At 45.6% G+C, this 27258-nt stretch overlaps 1 long non-coding RNA gene and 1 other non-coding gene across 2 annotated transcripts in view; one reads left to right on the forward strand and one right to left on the reverse strand.

Moving 5' to 3' along the window:
• Positions 1-27258, forward strand: part of LOC142775534 (uncharacterized) — a 91024-nt gene that overhangs the window by 49644 nt on the left and 14122 nt on the right. The gene's annotated exons all lie outside the window — the stretch shown is intronic.
• Positions 1342-26196, reverse strand: LOC119176117 (uncharacterized). Its single transcript, XR_012886785.1, has 2 exons — positions 25659-26196; positions 1342-3424 (listed from the first exon to the last, which is right to left on the reverse strand). It is a non-coding gene; the product is annotated as an uncharacterized LOC119176117 (transcript).

Genomic DNA, 27258 nt, shown 5'->3' on the forward strand with positions numbered 1-27258 from the left:
AGGACCTACGTACGCGAATGTCCGGTGGCGGCAGCCTTAAGCGCCCACACATCCACACGTAAAAGTTGGAGCATTGATGCTTGTCCGCCTCGACGAAGAAACAGAGCATGCTTTCTGCCGGAGAACAACAGACGGTATATAGTCTATAACGTATGCGACGTTTTCCGCCAAGAAAATTTAACGCGCTGCATAAACCGTTTATTCTAATGTGGCGAGATAGATCCACAAATCACGTATTAGGGTAAAAATGGTGTTAGAACGGCTGCTCCTGCCATCAGCCATACCATGCCACTCTTTTTCCGGCCACACAACTGAACGCATGCTGAATGACGGGTTCCCATTGAGCGACGGTAGCGGTCCGTGCTGGCCGCGGCTTTTCGAAAGAGTTAACGGCTACGAGGTTGTGCCGCTTATCCTGCTGACTGACCGTGTAGTTCACAACACGTTGTCTTTTCATGGAGACGTGTGCGAGTGGCCTTATTAAGTTGATGACTTCAGAGACGCCCTCACGAGGGCTGGTGTGCTGCTCGATGTCGCCGCGTTAGGGGCGTACCAGATTAACCATGTCTGGGCTGTGACATAGTTAATCTGAAGGTCAACTATCAACGCGGTAAAAGAACTGAAGGTCAACGGACCGCCGGTGTGTTGTGCTCGACTACGAAGACCCGCAGGCGAATCTTCAGCTGCACTGCATGCTTCACGGCGTCCAAAACCAGGACATCCGGACCACTTCTGCCGTGTTCGGGAACTTTGCCGAGGTTACCTATTAACCCTGGCACGTACAAGGTGTGCAAGAAAAGGAGTCAACAACAAGAAGCGTGCTGCTGAAGTTGAAGCCTAGACTTAAAGTGGAAAACCTTCCGCACATGGTTACGGGTCCAAGTCCTCCCGCGGTGAAGTCGAAATATCAGCGCAGCGAGCACCTTCACCACGCATGAAATATTGCGGTAACGTGCGAACAAGCAGCGAGCGTTACACTCAATTTTAAATGCGAATTTGTTCATCTTTCTGTTTTGTTCTTTGTGTTCCTGTTAGTTTTTGTGCAAGTTTTTTTTCAATAAGTAATCGTAGGTTCTTAACACACCTTCCTTATTTCACCCGGATAGTTTTGTCTGTATATTCAAAAAGGAATCGCAATCGCAAAAACAAAACTTTGAGAGCACTTGTAAAGTTTACGAGTGTCACAAAGGCAGAAAGAGCTTGAGATAGCCATACAATATGCCTGTACTAAGGAATATGCCTGTACTAAGGGCCCTGCGCTAAGGAGTGATTCAATCCGATCGAAAAAAAGTTTACCTTTTCAATGAAAAATTATTGTTTATCCACGAAGAAAACCAATCACACTTTATTGGAAACGCTTTATACAGCCAAGTTTACATGTCCTCAAAAACAGTGTACAGTCTATCACAAATCCTTGTGGAACTAAAATATACGAAATGTTTTTCGAACATGCATATCACTGCATACTATATACGCGTCATCTAATTTTGCAGCCCGCGCTTGGTTAGTGGTCTCAACGCAAAAGCCATTCACGTTTTAGCCAGTAAATTCAATCTATCAAGAAGGTTTTTTATGTATTCACGTTGCACGCGCACTAAAACTTATTCATTGTCATATCCATGCCAGGGAAGACCCCCCAAAACACTCGTAACAATGCAAGGTTGTTCCACACGTTGGAGCATGTAGCGGTGCCAGTCATAAAATCAATAACGCTATAGCCCCAAAACTAACCCGGTTCGGGCTTACTATATGTTACCACCGTGTTTCCACACCACAAATCTGGTCGGAATAAACGGAAAGTGTTCATCTTTCTACTTATGAAACTTGTGGATGAATTAAAGCCGCGTTCAACCCTCCCAGCCTAAAACGAATGTTCAGCAACAGACAAGGGAAAGGCGCTAACGTTGTCTTGACAATATTCCACATATAGGCTTATGTGTAATAAGTAATAATAGTCCACTGCGTGCGAACTGCAGCTGTATCCTTAATCAAAATGAATTTCCAGCGAAAGTTTTCCGTCTTTCATGAAGCGCTGTTTATCTAGCATTTCTTCTTTTACCTCGAAACGGGCAAGAAAATGTGAAATGTTTTTATCACGGCATGTTTCGCATTCTTTTTGACAACACAGTGCAAAAAGAAAGGTCTCTCCCATACGCTTACCTAGTGCCTCTATAGCGATCTTAGTGAAAGGAAACCTGGAATCTCCCAACGTCTTAATGCACTCCACATCCACGAGTAGTTTCGGCGTAGAGAGACGCGAAGAAATAAAAGTAAGCCGAATATGCATATCTCTGTACACTGCAACATTCACAACTGTGAAGGCATATTCCTCTCTTCTAAAAATCTCTGCAGCATTGTTCAGGGTCAACCAAAAACTCCGACTTTGAGAGACATTCGTCCAGATGTCGTCATAAGTACCCCACAAACTGGTAATATTCGAAACCCATGGTTCGTCATGTTGCCTATAAATCTCCTGCCGCAGAAATTCCAAAGTGATCAGTGTTTCGTGGACTAACATTTCCAGCTTCAGCGGGATTAACCCCTCTTGCGTGTTCAACAGTAAGTCTTCTTTTCCCAAAGCCGAAGTGACAGGGGGCCTGGCTTTTTCTGTGGATTTACTATTCTGGTCAGATGAATAGAGTTCTTTTTGCCGAGACAGCTCATGCTCAGTGAGCTGCTTAGAGATGTTAGCCTCTACTTTACTCACTTCTTTTTTCATTTCGCGTTCTGTTCCCTTTAGCGCATGTATAAGCTCGTGTACTTGCGTTGTGCGACTTTCTTTGAATTTAGTTTCCACGTCTTTAAGCATGCGACCAATTAGCTGCGACTGCGCACGCACATCTTGCTTCAATTCACTTTGGGAGTCCCTAATTTCGTGTACCACTTCCTGCATGTTGCAAGTGTCATGATGCCTTGATTGTTCAACGAGTTCATTAACTTGGCTCTGAAGTGATGACAGCTGGTCACTTAAGGGGTCTCTGACGAGCATCTTTACTTCCTCTAGGCCAGCTTTCATTTGTCGAGCAATCATCGATATGATATCCGACTCCATGCTTTTGATTCCACGCAGGCAACTACTTTCAAGTGCATTGCCTGCACGGATGATATGATCGAAAAACCCGTGTTCTGAATTTGTGGAGAGGCCGTACACTTGACTCCCAAGGGCAGAACACATTCCCAATGTTGCGTTCTCGCAACAACTGGTAGATGAACTGTCTTGCAAGTTCTGCTGAGCACAGCTAGCAGTATCAGCATCCAAGGAGCACCCAGCAACATGGTGCGCTGCAATGCCTGTGCGTAATACTCTTTCCTCGCAACGTCGACACTGGAGGGCGTGGAACGCGCAGTCTTCGTCGAAGTGCTGCAGAATTGCTTCTATGGTTCCCACAAACCGGCAGCCATCAGCCTCATTCCAGCAATTAGCCTGTAAGGTAAACAAAGGTACATTAAAGGCATAAACATTGCAGCTTCGGACAAACCCCGTACGTGTTGTGTAAGCACAACGAGGGAGCCAATCAAATAATAGGGTTTCGATCGAATTAAAACTAGCAAATCTGTTTTATTTTTATGAACTAGAAGTTTGCGTAAAACCAAAGGTGAGAAAACGCATAACATCTTCCTAAAGCTCATTTTGGCAGTGTTAACATTTTCTCCGCCTTGCTTGTTTCACTAACAAAATGATTTCCGGTAACTATATAATTTGCGATTAATATTCGCGCTTAGATAATAACGAACAGACATCGCACATTTAAAGTGAGCCATTCTGTACCGAGGGCGTTGGCGGAAACGTCACTACACTTGTTAATGTCGCGTGCGCCAAATCAAAAGCTAGACGCTGAATGTTTTTATCAAGGAACTAGTTGATAACCAAGCGCGAGGTCTGGCATTCCACGATGATGCCGATACGCTAGCATTTCAGGGGCATAACTCTCTTTCCACTAAATAGTGAAACACTACCTTCTTGGGTGCAGGAAATTCCCGCCACTGCAGCTGACCAGACCTGAATATTCTATCCAAACGGGATTTTTCCTGTCGAGCGGATGGTTTAGTCGCTTTGGTCCGGCAATTGATCCACACTGCCCCGAGTTCCATGAAGAGTATTGCTCTTCAACCCCCTAGTGCCATGAAGAGTATTAGCGTACATTCTCTGGGAAGGCTCAGAGTTTCAAAAGGAATCTTAATAAACAAGAGGACTCGGGGAAGCTGTCAAAAGAGCTGACCTCCATGAACATCTAAGGGCTGTCTAAAGGGCCCGCGAATGGGTGGAGGACCACGGTCTTTCGGCCCCAACGTCGGTGCGGCCCGCAACTATGGCTCTTTAGTTCTTTAGGAACCGAGTCAAGTTTGTTGACTGACTGACTGATATAGTTTCCAACAACATTCAATACCTGAAGTACTCAGGCATTACATCGTACTGTCTCCCTGGAGATCTGCGGCGCAATCACACACGAACCACAAAAGCATGGTGTATAGTCTTTACGTAAAAGTTCATATAGCTAAGTAAACATTTGTGCTAGTAATCAGTTTCGTTTAAAATTGCTTACTATGCTGCGTTTCTTCTGTGCTTACACTGACATAAGTAAATAGTTAACTCCTAAGCTGACTTCCACGCCTAGTTTTCAGTATATGTGTAGCAAGCACTTTACACAGAACATTAATGAAAGTACAGATTTTTTTTGGCAAAGGAGTTGCATATAATCGCAGGTTGCCCAGAGATGCATAGCAGCTCAAGAATGAGCTACAAGGTAGCTCCATATTGATGGAGGTGAAATACTAGGCCGGTGTAATTGTATTTAGGCGCACGTTGAAGAACGTCAGGTGGTGGCAATTTCCAGAGACCCTCACTACGGTGTTTCTCATACTCATACCGCGGTTTTGGCATATAATTCTCCACCAGTTAGATGATAGTAACCCACCGTCATGGCTTGCTAACAAGCTTCATAACACATGATCTGCAAGAGTACCCAGTAGACATACGAGCCCTCATTTTCTGCACGCATCTTTCTTCATTATGGCACTTGAGCCACTCGTTTACTGATAAGTTACCCGCTTATGCGGTACTGATGTAACTCGTAGCTACTGCTGACATGAGATATAAGGATTAGTTATCTACAAACCCGGTAATGAGCACATGACATTTACTGTATGGTCGAAAACAAGACAAAAACAAACACCCACACTCTAATCGAGAGGCTTCAAGTTCTGCCATACTAGCCAAATTGCTTAAAAGATTCATATATGAACGTGCAACGATTCCGGAAGAAGGACCTGTTGTTATCGGAACTGTACTAGCTAGACCTTTATGCTTAGCATCTCAAATTCACTGGTACGCAATGATACTGATATATGGTGGTGCACGTGTCGCCTTTCTCTGTGATGAAATACGCCTCTGATAGCTCGCGAAGCGATGCATATTTATTTTCTTGGGATTTTTACTTTCTCAAGTCGCGCTTTTATTTCACGATCAATCATAGAATAGCCCGAAACCCGAGTATAACAGTAGCCGTGGCCGCAAGGCGGTGTGCTAAGCGCAACAATAAACAACATTACACTCATTGAACTAGTTTACAAGCAGCCAAGCAGCGTACGCCTTTTCATTTATGCTGACCACATCTATGTATGGACGTCAGATGTGAGCCGATTTCAAGTGCGCGCTAAAATTTAGATGGAAGTATCAGAGACATCGCACTATCTGCGTGAAGAAGGGCTCGAGATCGCAAGTGGGCTGTGTGCCGTCGTGGTGTTCACAGAAAGCAAATGTACGCTTACGGCATTACAATTAACGAGCAGTTGGTGTCATCCTTCATGTCGACCTAGAGTTCACATCTTTCCGGTGGGGGCTATTCAAGGCCCGCAAATCATTGCGCTCTGTGCATTCTAATAGCACTCCTCTAGCATTTATAGTATTGGTGGCATAATCCCCTATACTACCTCGTCTCCAGCCTTCTTCTTCCTTGGGATTTAAGTCGCCCATCAGTACAGCATACTGTGCTTTCACCTTCCTCATTGCCGATTTCATGTCTTCATAGAAGCTTTCCACAAATACATCATGGCTGGATGTAGGTGCCTTGGCCTGTAAGACCTTCAACTTCTATCTCTTAATGAGTTCATCTGAAAACGAACGAACCTTAAGTGAACATGGATGAGCCCCGATGGCGAAAGTAAGAAAGAGATACACTGTATAATGAGTGTGCACCCAGTCATCGTACAGAATGTGGAAATGCTTGGCAAGGTACGTTGAAGTTACCATAGAATGGTAAGGACTCAAATTCGCCCAGATTTGAAAATGAAACGGCAGAAACTGATACGCAACAAGCCAATCAATGAGCTAGCACTGGGACGGAAAGTACAGGAATTCAGATTTTAACTTCAGAACACATACTCGGCACTTTTCGAGGAAACCGACTTTAGCGTTGACGCAGTGAATGATCATCTGACGAAAATCATTACGGAGTGTGCAGTGGAAGTTGGAGGTATGGTTGTTATACAGGGCTCAAGCAAGCTGTCCCAGAAGACTAAGAATCATTAGGCGACAAAGCATGAAAGCCTCAAACACAGCAGAAAAATAGAACTGGCGGAGCTTTCGAAGTTGATTGATAATCGTAAGGTATCCGATGTTAGAAGGTATAGCACGTAGAAAATTGAGCTTACAGTTACATACTCTAAAGAACAAAAGAAGTGTCAAAGCGGTGAAGAGGAAATTGGGATCGACAAAATCCAGATGTATACACTAAGGGACCAAAAAGTAAGGTATCTACCAGTATGATTAGGGTAGCTAAAGTAGAGGGGAAGTTTTACAGACATCTATAGAGTAGCCGGGACAACCCCGACAATAATGTAAGAACTAGCAATAATCCGGGTGACATCCCACCATTAATGACAAAAAAGTCAACAAAGCCTTGGAGGGATTGCAAAAAAACAACGCCGCCGGTGAAGATCAGGTAACATCAAATCTGCTGAAAGACGGAGGACTGATTGTGTTAAAGAAACTGGCCACACTCAATGCGACGTGATAATGATGATGATATATGGTGTTTTTTGGCGCAAGGGCCATTTGTTGGCCAAAGAGCGCCATTTCATCTTACTAAAAATATGGACAATGATTGTGATAAGCGGCTGTATAAGGGCCATAAAATTCCTCGCGATAAGGCGGGTAAGAACATACAAGTAATAAAATGATGACCATGCCGTGAAAGATGTGTGTGGTGTGAATGATGACAAAAGTTGGTGATAATAAGACGATGGTGGATATGTATGGCATTAGCACAAGTGCCTCACTCGTTCATACCCTTGCGTCCAAGGGCCGTGAGGCAAGTGCTTTCCTGTGTAGCCACCGCAGCAAAAACCTCTCTAGAGAGGTCGTGCTACGGTATGCCCGGGTATATGATATGAAAATTATGAATTTCCTTTAAAAAAGCTAATAATGATGTGACTAAAAAGCGGTTTCCTACCGACGAACATTGCAGGGTGTAAAGGTATATGTTGTCGGTAGGATAGTGAGAAGTGTTGTCTTCTTAGAGTGTCTAAATGTTTACATTGAATTAAAACGTGAAGAACTGTTAATGTCTCACCACATCTGTCACACAATGGTGGATCACCACCGGATAAAAGATGTGTGTGTGTCGTGTATGTGTGTCCTATCCTGAGTCTTGTTAGTGTTACCTCTGTTAGACGTGATTTTGATACTGGTGGCCAATGGCCAAGGTGTGGCTTGATAACGTGTAGTTTGTTTTGTGTGTGTGTATCCCACTTGCTCTGCCAGTAGTCCCTGAGGTTTCGTTTGAGAGACGGCTTAAGGTCAAGGGCCGGGATTGATATAGATCTAATGGCGGTGCTCTCATGGACGGACGCAGCGAGCTGATCCGCCCTCACATTGCCTTGGATCTCACGGTGCCCTGGCACCCAGCACACTACAACATGTTTGTGTGTGTAGAGTGTGCACAAAATGGAGTAAAGTGAGACAAAGACTGGGTTTTTTTTATTTTTTAAGACTGTGCAGAGCCGTTACCACACTGCGGGAGTCTGTATAAATTACTGCTTTTTGTATTTGTAATTGTTTGATGTGTTTAGCTGCCACAAGTATCGCGTAAACTTACGCTGTGAAAATACTTGTGCCTGGATGTAGAGGGCCAGCATCCGAAAAGGAAGAGCCAACAGCAGCGTAGGACACAGAGGAGTTAGACTTAGAGGCATCTGTAAAAAACTCAGGACGTGTGTATTTGTGTTGAAGTTCCAGAAAGTATGTTCGGATATGGGCAATAGGTGCATGTTTTGTAACCTCTAGGAAAGACACATCGCAGTCTATAGTCTGCCACTGCCACGGTGGCGGGTATGCTACAGGAGCCATTAAACTGTGTTCGAGTGACACTCCAGTGTCCTCAGCTAGACCCTTCAGGCGAACTGAGAAGGGCTGCCTCATTGAAGGCCCGTTTTGAAAAAGAATGGAGCTCGCCAAGTCATTAATAGTAGAGTATGAGGGGTGCCTCTTGTCTGCTTTCACCTTAAGGAAATATACAAAGGGCATGTGGGTTCTTTGCAGATGAAGCGACCACTCATTTGTCTCAACGTAAAGGCTTTCTACGGGGCTGGTGTGAAAAGCACCCGTAGAAAGGCGGATGCCCAAATGGTGCACGGGGTCCAGCATTTTCAAGGCACTTTGAGTGCCAGACTGATAGACAACGGCCCCATAATCTAAGTGGGTACGAATAAGGCTTCTATAGAGGTTCATGAGGCATTGCCTATCACTACCCCACGTAGTACGTGACAACACTTTTATAACATTCATGGCTTTTAAACATTTTGTTTTTAAATACTTTATGTGTGGTACGAAGGTCAGCTTGTTGTCCAAGATTAAGCCTAGGAATTTATGCTCCGCATTCACAGACAGACGTTGGCCGTTCAGTTCAATGTCGGGTTCTGAGTGCATGCCTCTCTTTCGGGAGAACAAGACACACGTGCTTTTTACTGGGTTCAGCCGGAATCCGTTTTCCTCTGCCCATTTGGAGACCTTGTTTAAACCTAACTGAACCTGTCGCTCACACATTGCTAGGTTGCATGACTTAAAGCCAAGCTGGACGTCATCGACATATGTGGAATAGAACATGTTGCGGGGGATGGACAGGTGCAAGGAATTCATTTCAATAATAAAAAGTGTACAACTAAGTACACCACCTTGTGGTACTCCCGTTTCTTGCACAAATATTTGGGAGAGAGTACTGCCCACACGGACGCGGAATTTCTGATTGGACAAGTAACTCTCGATTATGGAAAGCATTCTACCGCGCACACCCAGGTGAGACAAGTCTCTTAATATCCCAAAACGCCATGTTGTGTCGTAAGCCTTCTCGATATCGAGAAACACTGAGAGGAAGTATTGTTTGTGGACAAAAGCGTCTCGGATCTGTGCCTCGATACGCACCAGATGGTCGGTGGTGGATCTACCCTCCCGAAACCCACACTGAAATTGGTCGAGCAGATTGTGTGTTTCAAGGAAATGTAAAAGTCGGCGGTTTATCATTTTTTAAAAAAGTTTACAAACGCAGCTGGTTAGTGCAATGGGCCTATGACTTGAAACTGAGGAAGGGTTTTTGCCCTGTTTCAAAATAGGGATAACAATAGCCTCTTTCCAGGAAGCAGGGATGGTGCCTGAAAGCCAGATAGCATTGTATAGAGAGAGTAAAGTTTTTCGCGTTTCGAGCGGCAAGTTTTTCAACATTTCATATGTGACACGGTCGTAGCCTGGAGCGGAATTATTGCAAGAGTTTAGTGATGTTTGTAGCTCAGATAAGTTGAAAGGTTGGTTGTATTCCTCGTAATTTGTGCACTTGGATTCTAGTTTCTGCTTTTCTATCTTTGCTTTGTGTCTTTGGAAAGCTTCAGTGTAGTGTGACGAGCTAGACACCTGCTCGTAGTGTGCACCGAGGAAGTTCGCTTGATCTTCCAGGCTATCACCTTGTGTGTTTACGAGTGGGAGTGAGTGTACTTGTCTTCCTGCTACCCTACGAACCATGTTCCAGACTTTAGCCTCTTGTGTATATGAATTTATCCCTGATAAAAACTTGTGCCAGCTTTCTTTTCTGGCCTGCCGACGCGTTCTCCTGCCTCGAGATTTTATTTTCCTAAAGCTCTCAAGGTTTTCCGCTGTCGGCGAGTTCCGCAGCAACCTCCATGCCCTGTTCTGTTCCTTTCGCGCATTCTGGCACTCAGTGTTCCACCACGGAACGTGTCGTTTGCCGGGCAGTCCAGATGTTTGTGGAATGCACTTGGTTGCTGCGTCAGTAAGAAAAGCCGTGAAGTACTGCACAGCTTCATCTATGCCTAACCCGCATATGTCAGTCCAATTTAGGTGAGTAAGCTTTTGAAATCGTTCCCAGTTGGCTTTGTTTACCAGCCATTTGGGAACATGAGGACATTCATTTATTATTGGTGTACTCAAAACTAAAGGGAAATGGTCACTTCCGTATGGATTATTTATGACTTTCCACTGAAGTAATGGTACAAGTGAAGGAGATGCGATACTGAGGTCTATGGAAGAGTAAGTTTTGTTGGCAAGGTTATAGTATGTTGCCTCTTTCCTATTCAACAGACAAGCATCCGATGAAATGAGGAATTGTTCAATGAGACGACCTCGGGCATCACAGCGAGAGTCACCCCACAGACCATTATGTGCGTTCAGGTCCCCAAGGACCAGATAAGGTTCAGGTAGTTCGTCTATTAAAGACTGGAATTGAAGTTTTTCGAGACGGTGGTGCGGAGGTATGTAAAAAGAGCAAACAGTGACAAGTTTGTTTAGAATACCTGCTCGGACAGCCACCGGCTCGAGGGAAGCTTGAAGGGGTAATTGTGTGCATGCTATACCTTGACTTACTATAACCGCTACACCACCGGATGGTAGCATGGCATCATCTCTATCCTTTCGGAAGATTATGTAGTTACGTAAAAAGTTTGTGTTAGTTCGTTTTAAGTGTGTCTCCTGTACACACAGCACTCTTGGATTGTGTTCATGGAGGAGTTCTTGTAAGTCATCGAGATTTCGAAGAAGGCCTCGGATGTTCCACTGTAATATTTCTGTCTGCATATTTAAACAAGAGAGATACTGCTGTGTGTACAAACAGTATCCTGTGTTGGAGTGAGCTCGTTAATTCAGGTGGCAGGACGGTCGTCCGGCCCCGTTATTGGTTTTTTATTTTTCTTAACGCGCTCCAAGGAGGCGCGCTGCTCTTTTGGTACCAAGGGTACCGTTGTATCCATTGCCTCCCCAGAGGCACTGGTTGCCCGCACATGCGAGCTGGTGGTTATTAATTACGTTAAGTTTTATTGGCGCAAGGGCATCTAAGGCCAAAGAGCGCCAGTACAAGTGTTGTTTCAATTCGGTTATTGGTTTAAAAATTAAAACAAATGATTAAAACATGATTAAATATTAAAACAAATATCTACGAACCATTTAAAATGCAGTATATTTAATAAAAGAATGTCACTTTGCTAAAACCTTCATTTTGTTGGCTGAAATCTGTGCTGATAAATTAGTCTGCAAGGCCCAAGACCCTCGCAGCTGAAGTCCTTGCCTGAACAAGAACTGCGAAGGCTAAGACATACTTTTTATGCACCAGGCAGTACCTCACACTTGAGGCGCAGCTGGTGCCTAGGATGGAATGATATCATTGTTAAAAATTTCACTTTTGCAAGATAATGAAGAAGTCTCTTAAGGTCGACCACTGCATCAAGTGATAAAAACAGCGCTGGATGAAGTGGGATATGATGTAGATAGAGCTCCCTGATATGGGTCAGTCGTGCTTGGTGAAGCACAGGACATTGTATGAGAACATGCACAACGGTTAGACTCTCTCCACAGTGTATACATGTAGGTGGATCAGTGCCTGTCAAAAGGTGTTTATGTGTGGCATAAGTGTGGCCTATTCTGAGCCGTGTTAGAGTGACTTCAGCGAACCTGTTGAGTTTTTGGGGGATAACTTTCCTCAGCAGGGGTTTTACAAGGTGGAGTTTGTTGTCGACTTCTCTGTCCCATTCAGCTTGCCAGTGGTTGCGTAGACCTCTACGTACAACAGGTTTTAGATCTACACCCGGAACAGAGGTTATATCTATGGTTTGCCGACCAGCGGCTTCTCGTGCATTCTTGTCCACTATTTCATTGCCCGCAATTCCAGAATGACCTGGAACCCAGCAAATAACAATAGAAAGTTTTAAGTTGTAGGCTGCATAGATTTCATTAAGGAGCTTGTTGAAAGTAGGGTTCTTGCTGTACTTGCCACAAGACAGGGCCCTGACAACACTTAAAGAATCTGTGTACACTATAGACTTTTGTATCTTGTGTTGTGTAATGTGTTGTATAATAAGCAGGATACCATAGGCTTCCGCTGTGAAAATGCTGGTATGTGTATGCATGGTTCTGGTGTCCGAGAACTTTTGTCCATAGGCTGCACAAGATACAGTTGTTTGAGATTTTGAGCCATCAGAGAAGAACGCGGTTGAACGATATTTGTGTTCAAGGGCCAAGAAATGTTGCTGAATAAGTGCACTTGGACAATTTTCTTTTATGATGTCTTTGAAAGACCAGTCACAAGTGACTGGACATTGATGCCAGGGAGGGATGTGTTCGACATGGTCACTTTCCGCCAAGTCATTGAAGAAAATTGCAAGTTTTTCTACTGCAGGTCTTATTGCCAATGAAAACGGTGGGGCGATAGAAGGACGGTTTAGGTATAACTGGGTAGTAGACACATCGTTCATAAGTGTTTTACATGGGTGCTGCTTCAGAGACATGATCTTAACTGCATAGTTGACTCCTAGATACGTGCGCTGATAGTCTAGTGGCCACTGATCTGACTCTGCATAAAGGCTTTGAATAGGGCTGGTACGGAAGGCACCAAGTGCCAGACGGATACCTAGGTGGTATACAGGGTCCAACATTTTCAGTGCTGTCCTTGAAGCTGACTGATATACTATGCATCCATAGTCTATGCGTGACAGAATCAGGCTTCGAAACAGAGATATGAGACAGTGCCTGTCTGTCCCCCACGACTGATGCGATAAAATCTTTAAAAGGTTCATGGTTTTGAGACATTTTAACTTCAGCTGTTTTATGTGCTGGATGAAGGTGAGTTTGGAATCGAAAATTACACCGAGGAATTTTTGTTCTTTCGTGATGACTATGTTTTGTCCATTCATTAGTATGCAGGGGTCAGGATGCACACCTCGTCGTCTCGAGAACAGCACACTAGTAGTCTTGTCAGTGTTAAACTTAAAACCATTCTCGTCAGCCCATTTTGCAAGTCGGTTAACACCTAACTGTATCTGGCGTTCGCATACAGTCAAGTTACACGATTTGAAACTAATTTGAATGTCGTCCACGTATAGAGAGTACGATATCACAGGTGGAATAACAGAGCGAAGAGAGTTCATTTTAACTATAAATAGTGTGCAGCTTAATACTCCTCCCTGCGGCACTCCATTTTCTTGAAGAAATGTGCGCGATAACACAGTACCTATTCTTACACGGAACTTCCTTTCAGACAGGTAATCTTTTAAGATGGTAAACAACCTGCCACATATTCCGAAAGACAGTAGATCTTGCAAGATTCCATATCGCCAGGCAGTATAATATGCCTTCTCAAGATCGAAAAAAACAGACAGACAGTATTGATTGTGTACAAACGCGTCACGTATATACGACTCGAGGAGAACGAGATTGTCGGTTGTGGATCTAGCTGTACGGAAACCAGACTGGCACGGGTCCAATATGCCATTGTACTCCAAGTAATAGACCAAGCGGCGGTTAATCATTTTTTCAAACACTTTGAGTAGGCAGCTTGTGAGGGCGATAGGCCTGTAACTATTTACCGAAGAGGGATCTTTGCCCTGTTTAAGGATTGGTAGTACTATTGCCTCTTTCCAAGCAGAGGGTATTTTGCCGGTACTGAAAATCTTGTTGTAAAGAGCTAAAAGGCAGTTTAGGGTCTCATCAGGAAGATTTCTGATCATTTCATAAGTAATTGTATCAGAACCAGGAGCAGAACTCCCACAGGAACCAAGGGCGAGCTTCAGCTCATATACTGTTAGTGGTTTATTGTATCCGTCTGATCGAGGCTTGTTCCGGCACAGACGTACACTTTCAGCTATGCTTTTGTGGCGTAAGAACTTAGTGGTATGGTTTTCTGAGCTTGACATTTTCTCGAAGTGTACGCCAAGAGCGTTTGCCTGTTCTCCTATTGTATCACCGCAGTCATTCACCAAAGGGAAGGGATTTGGGCCTTGTCCTTTGAGTTTATGCACCCTATTATAAACCTTGCTGGCGTCTGTGTAGGAGTTTATTGAAGATATATAGGGTGTCCAGCTTTCTCGTTTGGCTATACGGCGAACACGCCTGCCATTCGCTTTGCAACGTTTAAAGGTTATCAAGTTTTCTGCTGTTGGGTAGCGAGAAAAAACCCTCCATGCTTTGTTTTGCCGTTTTTTAGCAATTTCACACTCCCGATTCCACCATGGCTTTGCGTTAACCTTATCATTCCTGGACTGCGGTATGCACTTTTTTGCACAAGTAAGAACATATTCCGAAATATAGTTGGCCATCTCTTCTACTTCCAGATGGTCTGCCTCTTCGAGGTGTAATATACATAGCTCTCTGAATTTCACCCAGTTTGCAACATGAAAGTTCCACTTTTTGGGATAAGACGGCCGGTCATCCCGTTGTTTTGTTGCTAAAAGAGTTGGAAAATGGTCACTTCCATATGGATTATTAATAACTTTCCAATCTAAGTAAGGCAGGAGTGATGGTGACCCAATGGCTAAATCTATGCATGAATATGTATTGTGTGTGGTACTGAAGTATGTTGGCTCTGCCTTATTGAGGAGGCAGGCTCCGGATGCGAGAAGAAAGTTTTCTATTGCACGACCTCTCGCATCACATTTGGTATCACCCCATAGCAAACTGTGAGCATTTAAATCTCCAATTAACACATATGGTTCTGGAAGCTGATCAATAAGCTTTTCGAACTCTGTTTTATTGAATGGTTCGTCAGGGGCTATGTAGATCGAGCAGATAGATATAAGACGGTTGAATATAATAGCGCGAACAGCCACAACCTCAAGAGAGCTTTGTAGCACAATGTGCTGGCATGCTACGCTTCTTTGAGCAATGATGGCCACACCTCCAGAAGAGAAATTGCCACTATTTCGATCTTTACGAAAAACCACATATTGATTCAAGAAATTCACATGAGTCGACTTTAAATGAGTTTCTTGAACACAGAACACTTTTGGCTGATAGTCATTAAGCAAGTCTTTGATATCATCTAGGTTTTTAAATAGGCCTCTGGCATTCCACTGTAGTATTTGTGTGTCCATTTTAGGTGTATTTTGTGTTCTGTGCTCAAGGATGGAAAGTGAGCTCACGGACCCTTTCTAGGGGCCGTGACAAGAGATTTTTCTTTTTTGGATCGGTCGACAGAGTCGCGCCGATCCCTAGGCGCTGGCTGCGCCCTCACGCTCGGTGTTGTGTCCATTGCCTCTTGCGAGGCGCTGGACACGCGCTCTTGCGAGCGCTGCATTTGTTTTGAGGGCCTCGCCTCTAAAGACAAGGCCTTCGCGGCCCCCAGCCCGGAGGCTGGTGGGTCCTTCTTCAATGGCGGAGCAGTACTGGCTGCAACCGCCGAGGGGGCAGAAGGCGTCACCGCCGGCGCACTACGCGTGGAGGCTGGTGGGTCCTTCTTCAATGGCGGAGCAGCACTGGCTGCAACCGCCGAGGGGGCAGAAGGCGTCACCGCCGGCGCACTGCGCGTGTGCCAGACAGGCGCCTGGGGCCGTCGTGGCGCTGCCCCCTGACGCGCCACTTCGGCAAAGCTGGTTTCTGGCAGGTAGGACACCTGCCTTCGTGCCTCCCTAAATGAAATGTTTTGTGTTACCTTAATCGTGACAATTTCCTTTTCTTTCTTCCAGCTTGGGCATGACCGTGAGTATGCGGCATGTTCCCCGTTACAATTCGCACAGTGAGGAGAGTTTTCACAGGCATCAGATGTGTGTTCGTCAGCACTGCATTTCGCACAAGTTAGGTGGCCTCGGCAATTCTGAGAACTGTGGCCGAATCGTTGGCATTTAAAACATCGGAGAGGGTTCGGTATATATGGCCTCACTCGGAGCTTGATGCACCCCGCCTCAACGGAGTCGGGCAGTACACTTGAATTAAAAGTAAGTATCAGGTGCTTAGTCTGGATTTCTTTGCCATCACGCCTCATCCTAATTCGTTTCACGTTGATGACATTCTGTTCGCTAAAACCCTCCAGGAGTTCAGCCTCCGTCAGCCCTAACAGGTCATCATCTGAGACAACGCCACGGGTGGTGTTCATGGTTCGATGTGGGGTTACTATTAATTTGGTATCTCCAAATTTCACTAGATTAGACAATTTTTCATATTGTTTCTGGTCGCGGAGCTCCAACAGGAGGTCACCACTTGCCATTCTCGATGCTTTATAACCAAGGCCAAAGATTTCTGTCAAAGACTTCGAAACAAGAAAAGGTGAAATTGTTCTCACTGGTTTGCCGGGTGTGTCAGCGTGGACAACGTGAAATCGAGGAAAGTATACTCTCTGGTGACCATAAAACTGGAAGACTTCATCGGTGCGCCCTCTTTTCTGAGGGCGATCAGGGAGTGGGGGGAAGGAACTAGCCATAAGAAAAGGTTTCTTTTCGGCAGCGGTGCCAGCCACCCACCATGGAGTCCTACAAGGGGACGCTGCAGAGTCTGGAAGCACAGGCCCTGCAGACGCCAGCTGTACACCACCACTATAACCGAATATGGTGTATCCAAGGTAGGATAGCCACACAGGGTTAACCCTTGCCGCCAGGAAACACGGAAGTCAACCGAAGAGAGTAGAGGACAGGAAAGATTTAAAGTAAGAGAAAAGACGAAGATGTGAGGGGGAGACAGGAAAAGGCGACTGCCGATTTCCCCTGGGTGGGTCAGCCCAGGGGTGCCGTCTACGTGAAGCCGGGGCCAAAGAGGTGTGTTGCCTCTGCCGGGGGGCCTTAAAGGTCCAATCACCCAGCGTCGGCTCAACCCCCAGGATCCCCTTTTCCCCGGACACGGCAAAGCCACGCACGGCTAGGCGTGGGAGGGGGTCAAAACTCCCCCATTAGCTCGGGTCCGTGGTGTCGCTACACACCAAACGCCTACTTGCGCAGGCGCCCCTGCGGGGACGAGCTGGTGGTTCGGATTTTAGGCTTCGCCTGGTGAGGGGAGGCCTTGAGACCAGAGGACCCTGGAGTCTCCGGCCTCAATTTGCTAGGCGGCGGAGTAGACTGAACTACTGCCGCCTTGGGGGCAGGTGCCACAGCCGTCGGCTCGCTCTGCGCTGGCCGAAGGAGTGACGAGGGCTGGTGCGGCGTTGCCCCCTGACGCGCCGCATCAGCATATGTAGCGCCATAAAATGGCGACACTCTTCGTCTTGCTTCCTTGAATGTGATATTTTCTTTAATTTTCAATGTGATAATTTCTTTTTCTTTTTTCCAAAATGAGCAAGACCGTGAGTATGCGGCATGATTTCCGCCACAGTTCCCACAGTGTGATGGTTTTTCGCAATTGTCAGAGTTGTGACCTGACACTCCACATTGTGCACAAGTTTGGTGACCACGACAGCTTTGTGAGCCGTGGCCACACTTCTACAACAACGACGTGGGTTAGGTATGTATGGTCTGATCGACGTCTTAGTGTACCCTGTTTGAATACTTTCTGGCAGATTACTGGAAGCGAACGTGAGTATTAGGTGTTTTGTTGGTGTTACCTTGTTGTCTCTTCTAATGGTGATCCTTTGTACATTGGTCACATTCTGACTCTTCCACCCCTCCAGAAGTTCGTCTTCAGTCAAGCCGAGCAAATCAGCATCAGATACTACTCCACGGGTTGTGTTCATGGATCTGTGTGGCGTTACAGTGATGGGAGTGTCACCAAAAGTTGAAAGATTCTGTAGCTTTTCAAACTGTTCTTTTTCTCGAACTTCAAGGAGGAGGTCTCCGCTGGCCATTTTGGTAACTTTGTACCCGGCTCCTAGAGTTTCTGTGAGACATCTGGCTACTACAAAGGGGGATACAGTTCTGGCTTGCTTGCTGCTTATCTCACTATGTATAACATGAAAATGGGGGAAGTTCTCAGTTGATCGGTTGAAAAATCCTAAGTCTTCGGTGCGTACGCGCTTTAAGGCGGTACGATCACTTAATAATGGAAATGCTCTATGCATGCCAGTTTAATTTTCTTCAGAAGCGTTGGTGGCCACCCACCACGGAGCCCAACGAGGGGACGCTACAAGTTTGCGGGTGCTAAAACCTGCAGACGCCAGCCGTACAACGCTACTATAACCCAATGCGCCTAGACCAAGGTAGGCTACTTGCACAGGGTTAACCCTAGCCGCCAGGAAGTTTGGAAGTAAACAGAAGAGAGGAGAAGACAGGACAGATAAAAAGTGAGAGATAAAGACGAAGATGTAGGGAGAGAGAGATAGGAAAAGGCGACTGCTGATTTCCCCTGGTTGGGTCAGCCCAGGGGTGCCGTCTACGTGAAGCCGGGGCCAAAGGGGTGTGTTGCCTCTGCCGGGGGGCCTTAAAGGTCCAATCACCCAGCGTCGGCTCAACCCCCAGGATCCCCTTTTCCCCGGACACGGCAAAGCCACGCACGGCTAGGCGTGGGAGGGAGTAGAAACTCCCCCGTTAGCTCGGGTCCGTGGTGTCGCTACACACCAAACACCTACTTGCGCAGGCGCCCCTGCGGGACAATGCGACGTGTCTCGTGATGGGAAGGGCACCAGAATCCTCGAAGAATGCTAACATCATCTTAATACATATGAAAGGGTGCGACAAGGACTACAAGAATTACAGGCTGATCAGCTTGCTCTTCCTCGTATGCAACCTATTTAAAAATGTGATTGTTAACAGAATTAATGCAACATTTCGGTTCAGTGAACCAAAGGAAGAAGCAGGATTTCAAACAGGCTACTCAACAATCAACCACATTCATCGTATCAATCAGGTGATGGACAAATGCTCAAAATACACCCAGTCACTATGCATAACCTTCATAAATTATGACAAGGAATTTGGTTCAGTAGAGATATCAGCAGTTATACAGGCACTGCAGAATCAGGGCGTTGTAGAAACATACAAACATACTGAAAAATTTTACAAATAATCAACTTCTGCCATAGTAGTCCATAAAGAAAGCGAAAAAACACCAATAAAAAAGGGTGTGGGAGGGGATATGATCTCCTCAATGGTATTTACTGCGTGCGCAGAGGAGGTTTCCAGAGGCTTAGGATGGGAAGAGTTATGAATTTCATAAGAGTTAATGGAGAGTACCTTAGTAACCTGTGATTCGCGTCTGACATGGCCTTGATGAGTAACCGAGGAGACGAATCGCAATTAATGATTACTAAATTAGACAAGCAGAGCCGAAAGGTAGGTCTGAAAGTTAATCTGCTGAAAATGCAACCTCGGAAGAGAACGGTGCATCGAGATCGGTAGTTGTGCGCTTGCAGTTGTAAAAGAGTGTGTACTTACGACAGGTAGTAACCACAAAGCCAAACCACGAAATTTAATTAAGTAACTGGAAAAATGAAAATAGAGTGGATCACATTCAGAAATCATTCTCAAATCATGACTGGTATTTTTGCCACCCCCTAGAGGGAGGTATATAACAGCTGCATCTTGCCAGTACTTCCCTACTGAGCAGAAACCTGCAGGCTTACAAAGAGGACTCAGCTTGAATATAGGATGACGCAGCGAGTGATGAAAAGGAAAATGATAGGTGTATCCTTAAGAGACAAAAAAAGAGCTAAGTGAGTCAAGGAACAAACCGGGGTTAAGGATATCATAGTTGAAATTGAGAAGAAACAGACAGGGGCCGACCACGTAGTGCGTAGGCAGAATAACTAGTTGTTAAGAGTAAATAACTGCATTCCCAGAGAAGGTAAGTGGGGAAGGGAGGTAAAGTTAGGTGGGCAGATGAGATTATGATATTTGTGGGTATAAAGTGGCAGCAGCAAGCACATGACAGAGTTGACTGGTGAAACATCGCAGAGGCCTTTGTCCTGTAGTGGGCGCAGTCATTCTGATGATTGCGTCATCAAGCGAAAGTCACAAGTTTTTGAGTCATAAGTGACCGAGACCTGTCTTAGACCCCACACGTGAACTACATGAAAAACCGGCTGACTGCGATTTGTCACTTGTTCAGGTTCCTTGCCTAAAAAAACTTGTGGAGTGGCTATCGAGTCTAGGTGACAGCTATTGGAGGCGAGATCAGGCTCTTGGTGGCAGCCCCGTCCCGCGAAAGTGTGGATAGGTGGTCGGCGGCGCGCATACAAAAAACACGCAGCGGCGCTTTGTTGCGTGTGGTCCGAGCCGTTGATCGGCGGATAAAAAGCGTTGACAACAGTTTACTGATAGTATCTACGCTCTTCTCTACTAAATCGGTGCACGACATTAAAATTACCCGCGAATAAAATGCATTCCGCATTTCACAGGCAGGCTCACCCTTGGTTGACTCTCTTGAGGCTTTCGCAATAAATTATGTCTTTCCTGTGTTGTTTGTGCGTGATTAGCTTGTGTTCCACCTGCTACGCACTGTTGTAGTGTGACTGAATTACTTATTTACACATTTGTCATCTGCACACTACAGAAAAGAAGAAAAAAAATATAGTAGAAATCCCACATATCTGTGATTAGCTTGGTACCACCGTTCACACCTTACACGCATGATTTTTTTTTCTCATTCTCTGCACCATGAAATGTAGGACAGTCGATAAGTCTAGTCAGGAAAGCTTAGTGGCTCACGGCATTTGCTCTACACTGCGTTTACCACGTGCACGCGCATGTTCTTGCACCAGAAAAATATACAAATCTTAAATAAGAGTTCACCAGAAAGCTTTCATTGGTGGATTACGTGCATCAGAGTGCTACAACAAAAGCCTAGTTAATGGGACATGCATGTTTTTTTTTTCAGACAAAAAAATACCACTGCCTTCCGTCGGTCACAAACAATGCCACACAAATGCTCTTGAGAACGCAAGAAAAAAAAATCAGTGAAATTATACACCACATATAAGGCATGCCGCCTGAATTATTTTCAATGCCCGGGATTTTTAAAACATTCTTAAATCTAAGCACACGGTTGCGCACGGTTACTCTCTAAGGTAAACTTTAAGTACCGATGTGTCACAGTTTGTGTGATAGTAATATTTCTATGTAGTGGTACCATGGCCAGATAAACACAGCTAAGTGACTCCTCGCATGATCGGTTAAATCACAGTGCCGTAGTTTTTCAAACAGCGCGCAAGTGCACGTTTTAAATTTTTTTTGCAACCGAGTCCTCATAAATTGTTGCTTTCACACACAATTTAATAGCAGTCATGTTTGGGAGGATGCCAAGAGCATTTTGCGATATGCTTAAAAGAGAAAGCGGCACCCACTCTGAATTTATCCTAGTGAATGGAGGGTATGACGAGAATAAAAGCGCTCTGGAAAGTTGCACTCGCCGTTTTATTACAATGTATCAGCAGTAGAGCAAGACCAAATGCTTTCGTACGTCGTTTCAGGCATACGATTAATCAGTTACACTCATGCTTACATGACCGGACAAACCACACTTTAAGAACGTGCATGACGTACGCACACATTGAAACACGACGCATGGAGCAATTCACACTTCGCCACTTCAGCTAATTGCCGCCAGGCGGCGACTCTGCTCAATCTCGCGGCCAATACAATGTATAGCTTATTAGATTCCGGTGGTACAGCCTACCTGTAATATATAATAAGTGGAAAAGTACCCCACACACACTCCAAAACATTCAAGCCCAGGCTCTTAGGATACGCCTTGGTTTACCCTACCGTGCATCGACGGCTCAAACGATTGCCATTGCGCAGGACTACCCTATCATGGCGCACATTGCCGTTGAAACGATGCGTACTTACCTCAGGCAATATTCTAGGCACCCGTCTCTTCACGTGGCGAGCCTCACTACTGAAAGGCCGCGTACGATATTTAGTGCAATCGTCTTTACGCATCGTGCATCGTTTGCGTCAGGGTATGTATACGCCTGCGGTAAAATTGGTGCATCCTCTGGGGTGCCTGACCATTCCACAAGTACGCCTTACAATTCCAGGATGGCATCGAGTTCGCCTTTGCCAGCGCTAAAACAATTGATTCTGCTTCTCTTCCACAAAATTTACAGTAAGCACATGTACATAAACACCGATGGTTAAACAATGGTGTATCTTTGGTGGGGTGGTGGTTATACCAGTTCGAGGATTAACCGCATGAATAAAGCTGTTACATGTCAATACGTCCACGGTGGCAGAACTTCCGGCTCTGCGTGGTGCCATAGAGTATATCGCATACCAGAGACAGACCAAATGGGCTGTGTTTTCATACTGTAAACCGGCCTTACTGTGCATGCAATCAGTTCTTCGACAAAGATGCCAGGAACATCTCATGTACGAGATTGTCTAGGTCCATCACCGTGTCACAGAAACAAGCCACAAGATCAATTTTTAGTGGCTACCTGGCAATGGTGGGATCTGTGGAAATGATTCCGCAGACAACGCGTGGCTCGCAGATCCCACCGAGAAGAGTATACCCTTCCGTTCCCTCTGTTAAGGAAAGACGCTTCAAGGCAACTTCATCACCTGGCATGTCTGTGTTTACTGGAGTGGAACACGCCAAGCATAGAAGATACAAGACTCCACAAAATAAACCCTCAACTGCAACTTCAACATCCGTCCGGAATTCGTCAACCTGAAGCTTTGTTTCTTTGTCGGCATTGGGTGGGAGTTACTTTCACAAACGAATATGCAACCTTTATTGCGGTGACCGGCAGTGCGCAATGCGAGGTCTGCAGCACGAAAGATGACATCGACCATCTGCTATGCCGTACCCCTCGTTTTGGCTTTGAGAGACGAAAATTTGCTTACGCGTTGCGACAATTAAACGGTCGATGACTAAGTACAGATGCTGCTGCAGCACCATCCTCATCTTTCGTCGGCTCACGAGGCAGTCAAACTCGTCTTGCACTTTCTCAGGACTATATACGGGCCTATGTGAAGGCCTTCGACTTTCTCTTCTTATTTTCTTATCTTTCCTCTCTCATATTTCCTATACCCCCAGCGCATGCTAGCAAACCAGGCATGTGACTGGTTCATTTCTCTGCCTTCTCTTTTGTACTTTCTTCCTTTCTTGACGCCGCGTTTTACAGTTTCTGCAAAACATTGAGGGTGTTTCTTGTATCGAGCTCCAGAGCCAGGCGTATTGTATCGGCACGTGTGCACTTTCATATGCGCACACAGTACCTTTGATGGTATCACATCACCCACCCCCTTTTGCCCTCTCCGTAAAGCAGTAGATTGACCATGGTCAATAAAGAACTTCGTTCACTCTTTTGTTGCTTTCTCGCTATGTCACTTCGGCCGCCCAGATGCCGATACAACCAGTTTCCCTGGCGGGAGTATCTGATGTTGCGTAGAACCATACGCTATTATTCAGTACTGCCAGAGCAGTCGGCATGCCCGGCTTACCCACTTCGAGCGAACACCTTTTCAGTTTACTTAGATACGTCTATACACCCCGTAATGCTTGGCTTAAAGCGAAAATGTGGCATCGGCTGCTGCTCTGTAACTGTTTCTTTTGGTATTGGTTCTTGCAGTGCGTAGGTGCTGCCAGAATTTTTTATCGTATTCAAACATGAGACAACGCAAGCTTCATTACGGATGGCACAATTATAAGTTTAATTTCGAAAGACGCCTGCAGGACAAGCAGGCATATACTCGTTGGTTTTTCACAAATAATTAGTTTCTCTTGTGTTCATAAATAGCTTCCATCTTTGATGTTACATACAGTATGAGATACGGCAGCGTGAAATTTCCTAACTACCGCAAAATGTAAAGTGTACTTCTGAATTATCGCTAATCTTTGTTACATATTGCTTAAGATCGGCAACTCTCCTACAATTCCGCTCTTAAGGTCAGTAACCCTAGCTTCGTGCAAACCATGAGTTAGTTTTGGGCGAAGCGTTCGTTTAACTGCGAGGCCATGTGTTCAGGTATCGCGGTCCTCGAGGTGTTCTTGCATGGTCACATTATAACGGCCACAAAAATTAGAATGATGAGGCACGGGATACCTATTACAACAGACATTGATCAGTGACATACGCATGCATGATGCGTGGCTTAGCAAGGAGGGGACATTATTAAGCACCGAATTCGAAGCCATTTTTATAACTTTATTTCGCTTCCTTCTCTTAATTAAAATGACAAAAAATAGAGCGGTTGTCTCAAAATGGCATGGTACCCATTGGAGTACTCCTGAACATCTGAAGTCTCGATGATTGCGTGAAACAAAATTATCAGTCTGAAATGACACAATATAAATCTAAGGGCGCCACAATTAAAGGAAGGTACTGCAGACGTTGTCGTTTACGCTAGAACTAAAAGAAAACGCTTTCATTTATCAAAAGGACGCAGCCGAGTGCTCGTGCAATAGCCATTTTCGTACACTCGTTTTCCGAATATGACTAGGCAGACCATGCCACTTCTCGGGGCTTAGCAACAGAAACATGCTAATTTTAGTAAGACGAATTTGGACACACAGATACCAAATTCTGGTGGTCAGTAGTCTTTAAAACAATAGTACTCAATTGAGTACTCAGTGACTGAGTAGGATAGTCTTGTTCTGATCGTGAGGAAAGAAAACTAGCAGTTTACATTATGGCACATCTGGTGTTTGGCTAAATAGTTGACTACATCCGATTTTCGGTCGAACACGAGAAGTATGGGGTGGATGCCAGCACTCTGCTAATGTCCAGTCGACCACAAAAGTCTGCGCACCGTGCGAGCACTCGCCAAACTGCCTGTGCGTGCAGCCTAGCTGTGCGCCCTCTACCGTCGAATTCAGTATACGGCGGGAAACGGGTCTTCATGTTATTCACTGGCCTTTCAGTTTTCTGGAGGCGCGTAGCGCATTTTTTGAAGTTTTCACACGAAGCGCTTATCTGAAGCGTGAGCGTCACATGGCTGTTTTCGTAGGATCAAAGCTTTCAAGAGTGACTCAAACGGTGTTCCGTTAACAAGGTATATCACTTTGTGATAAAGATTGCGACTGATAACAGTTTTGCTCGTAGACTTCTCACGAGGCAGAAGCAGAGACACATATGTCAAAAAGTGCATCATTAAAATGCACCCAAGCAGAAGTGTCGCGAAGATGTTTTTGACCATGCGCCTATTACAACACGACGGCGCATGTCCTTGTATTTACCAGGACGCAGTGCCCAATCAACAATGACCGATTACTTTTCGCACTGGCTGCACGGATTTTTTGCGTTGGATATTTCTTTGCTTATGCGTTGTCTAATGGCGTGACACCTGACAATGCCTAAGCTAGCTCTCAAAATCTGTAAGTAACCGTTTCTGAGACTGCTCTCGCTTGGCGCCGGAGGGCAGCCGCCAGTCGTGTATTAAGGTGACATGGTACGATTACGGCCGCAAAAGAGACCATTGTTCTCAAAGACTCGTCAAATAACAAAGTTAAGGAAAGGTAAGCGCTATTTCACAACCAAACCAAGGCAGTTATCTGTGGTTCTTAAGGAATGCTGCCGATACATAACACTGACCTTCAGGTTGTGTTTCGTCTTCGCTGGAAGCTTTATTTTCTGGCACTCGTCTTCACGGAAAGGCTGGGCATCCAGGGGACAGACACTGTCGCCGTCTCGGACGACACACCCTGTTACACAATGCTCGCACAGACTGTGGGAACAGGGCAGCAGTACCGTCGTGCTCGGAATGACGTGGCACACGCAGCAGGCGTAGCGACTCAACGTCAACTCGTCTTCGAACTTGGTCGGGCGCCAGTTAACGCCACTCAACGAATCGCACAGGCGGTACAAAGCTCGAGGCCCTGCGGGATCCGGCATGGTGGCGATGACTGCAGAAGTCAGATTGATTTGGCTGCAATCGGGCTCGAGGCCGCAGTGGGCGTTCGCTTAGTCACGGGATTGCTGATAATGACGTCACAAAGGGGAGGCGCTGCGGCTGCCGCCTTGAAAGGGTCAGCGCGGATAGGCGCTCTCTGCACGCAGTGTCCTTCAATGAAGTAGGTGCTTGCCGCAGAGCCGAGGTTTCCTGTGGCGCGTCGAGTGTTTTCCGAACGCAACTTACTCGCTCGTTTTTGCCCTCACACCGGCAGTGGGAGGTGGCCGCTTTAGAATGTTATCAAATGAGCAAAATCGCAAACGACACAGACACTGCAAAATGTGCAACGCCGAAAGACGATACACAAGTTGGAGTACATAGGACAGGCGTCGAACTAGCTACTCTTTTCTTGATTAAGAAAAAGATAATAAGTACAAGCAGTGTCGCGGCGCGCGCCTTTTTATGCTGCAGAAATTGTCATGTTTGTTTTTCAAGCATACGCTAATTTCAGAAGCTCAAAATATTTGCAAAATGTCTTGACGTAAACGCTGTGTCTCCCCCCCCCCCTCGCCTTAAGATTGGGAGTTAACGTGACGCTGTAACCGTGGTAGAATGGTGAGAGGTCTGTCACACAAGAATGTATCCTCCGTTCAGCATTGAACTCGGTTTGTAACCTGAGTATGTGCTGTTATACAAAGTCAATGAACACGTAGAAAAAAATATATATGACAGAGTGGCACGTACTTTATAGGGACAATGAAACAGTTGAAAAAAAAAACGAGGATGTGGTGTCTAGCTACGTAACTTGATGCGGCCAATAAAAAAATCAACATGAAAATTTGCATAAACCAGTGCAAATGAGAATATTTTGCGAAAACAAGCAACTGGCGCCGCGGCCATCATCGCGAGTTTCGCCGCCAACTATGATTTGTCGAAGCTTCATGACATCACACGCTCGACGGGAGCTGATTGCGCTCGCCGGCAGGCAATGCCTGGTTTATCTGTTAGAGTCGGCCAGTTGCTGTTAGTACGGTGAACTGTAGAAGTCGTAAGGATCTCACTGTACACCTTTGCATATTCCAGTCGGTCGCCAATGTAAGAGCGATGACCGAAGACAACGTCAGAGCTGATGACACGGAAGAAGAAAGCGAGTCCAAAGGAGCCACCTTTATCCGTGTCGAAAACATAGGCTGGACTGTGCTAGATTCTTGTCAATGCTTAATTTTACTGTAGAAAACTGATTCAGATGATACGCTCAACCACTGATATTAAATCCGCTGAGGAACAACAGCATCCGTACGT

Source organism: Rhipicephalus microplus, chromosome X (assembly GCF_043290135.1).
Source record: "Rhipicephalus microplus isolate Deutch F79 chromosome X, USDA_Rmic, whole genome shotgun sequence".
In the NCBI taxonomy this organism is placed as follows: Eukaryota; Metazoa; Arthropoda; class Arachnida; order Ixodida; family Ixodidae; genus Rhipicephalus; species Rhipicephalus microplus.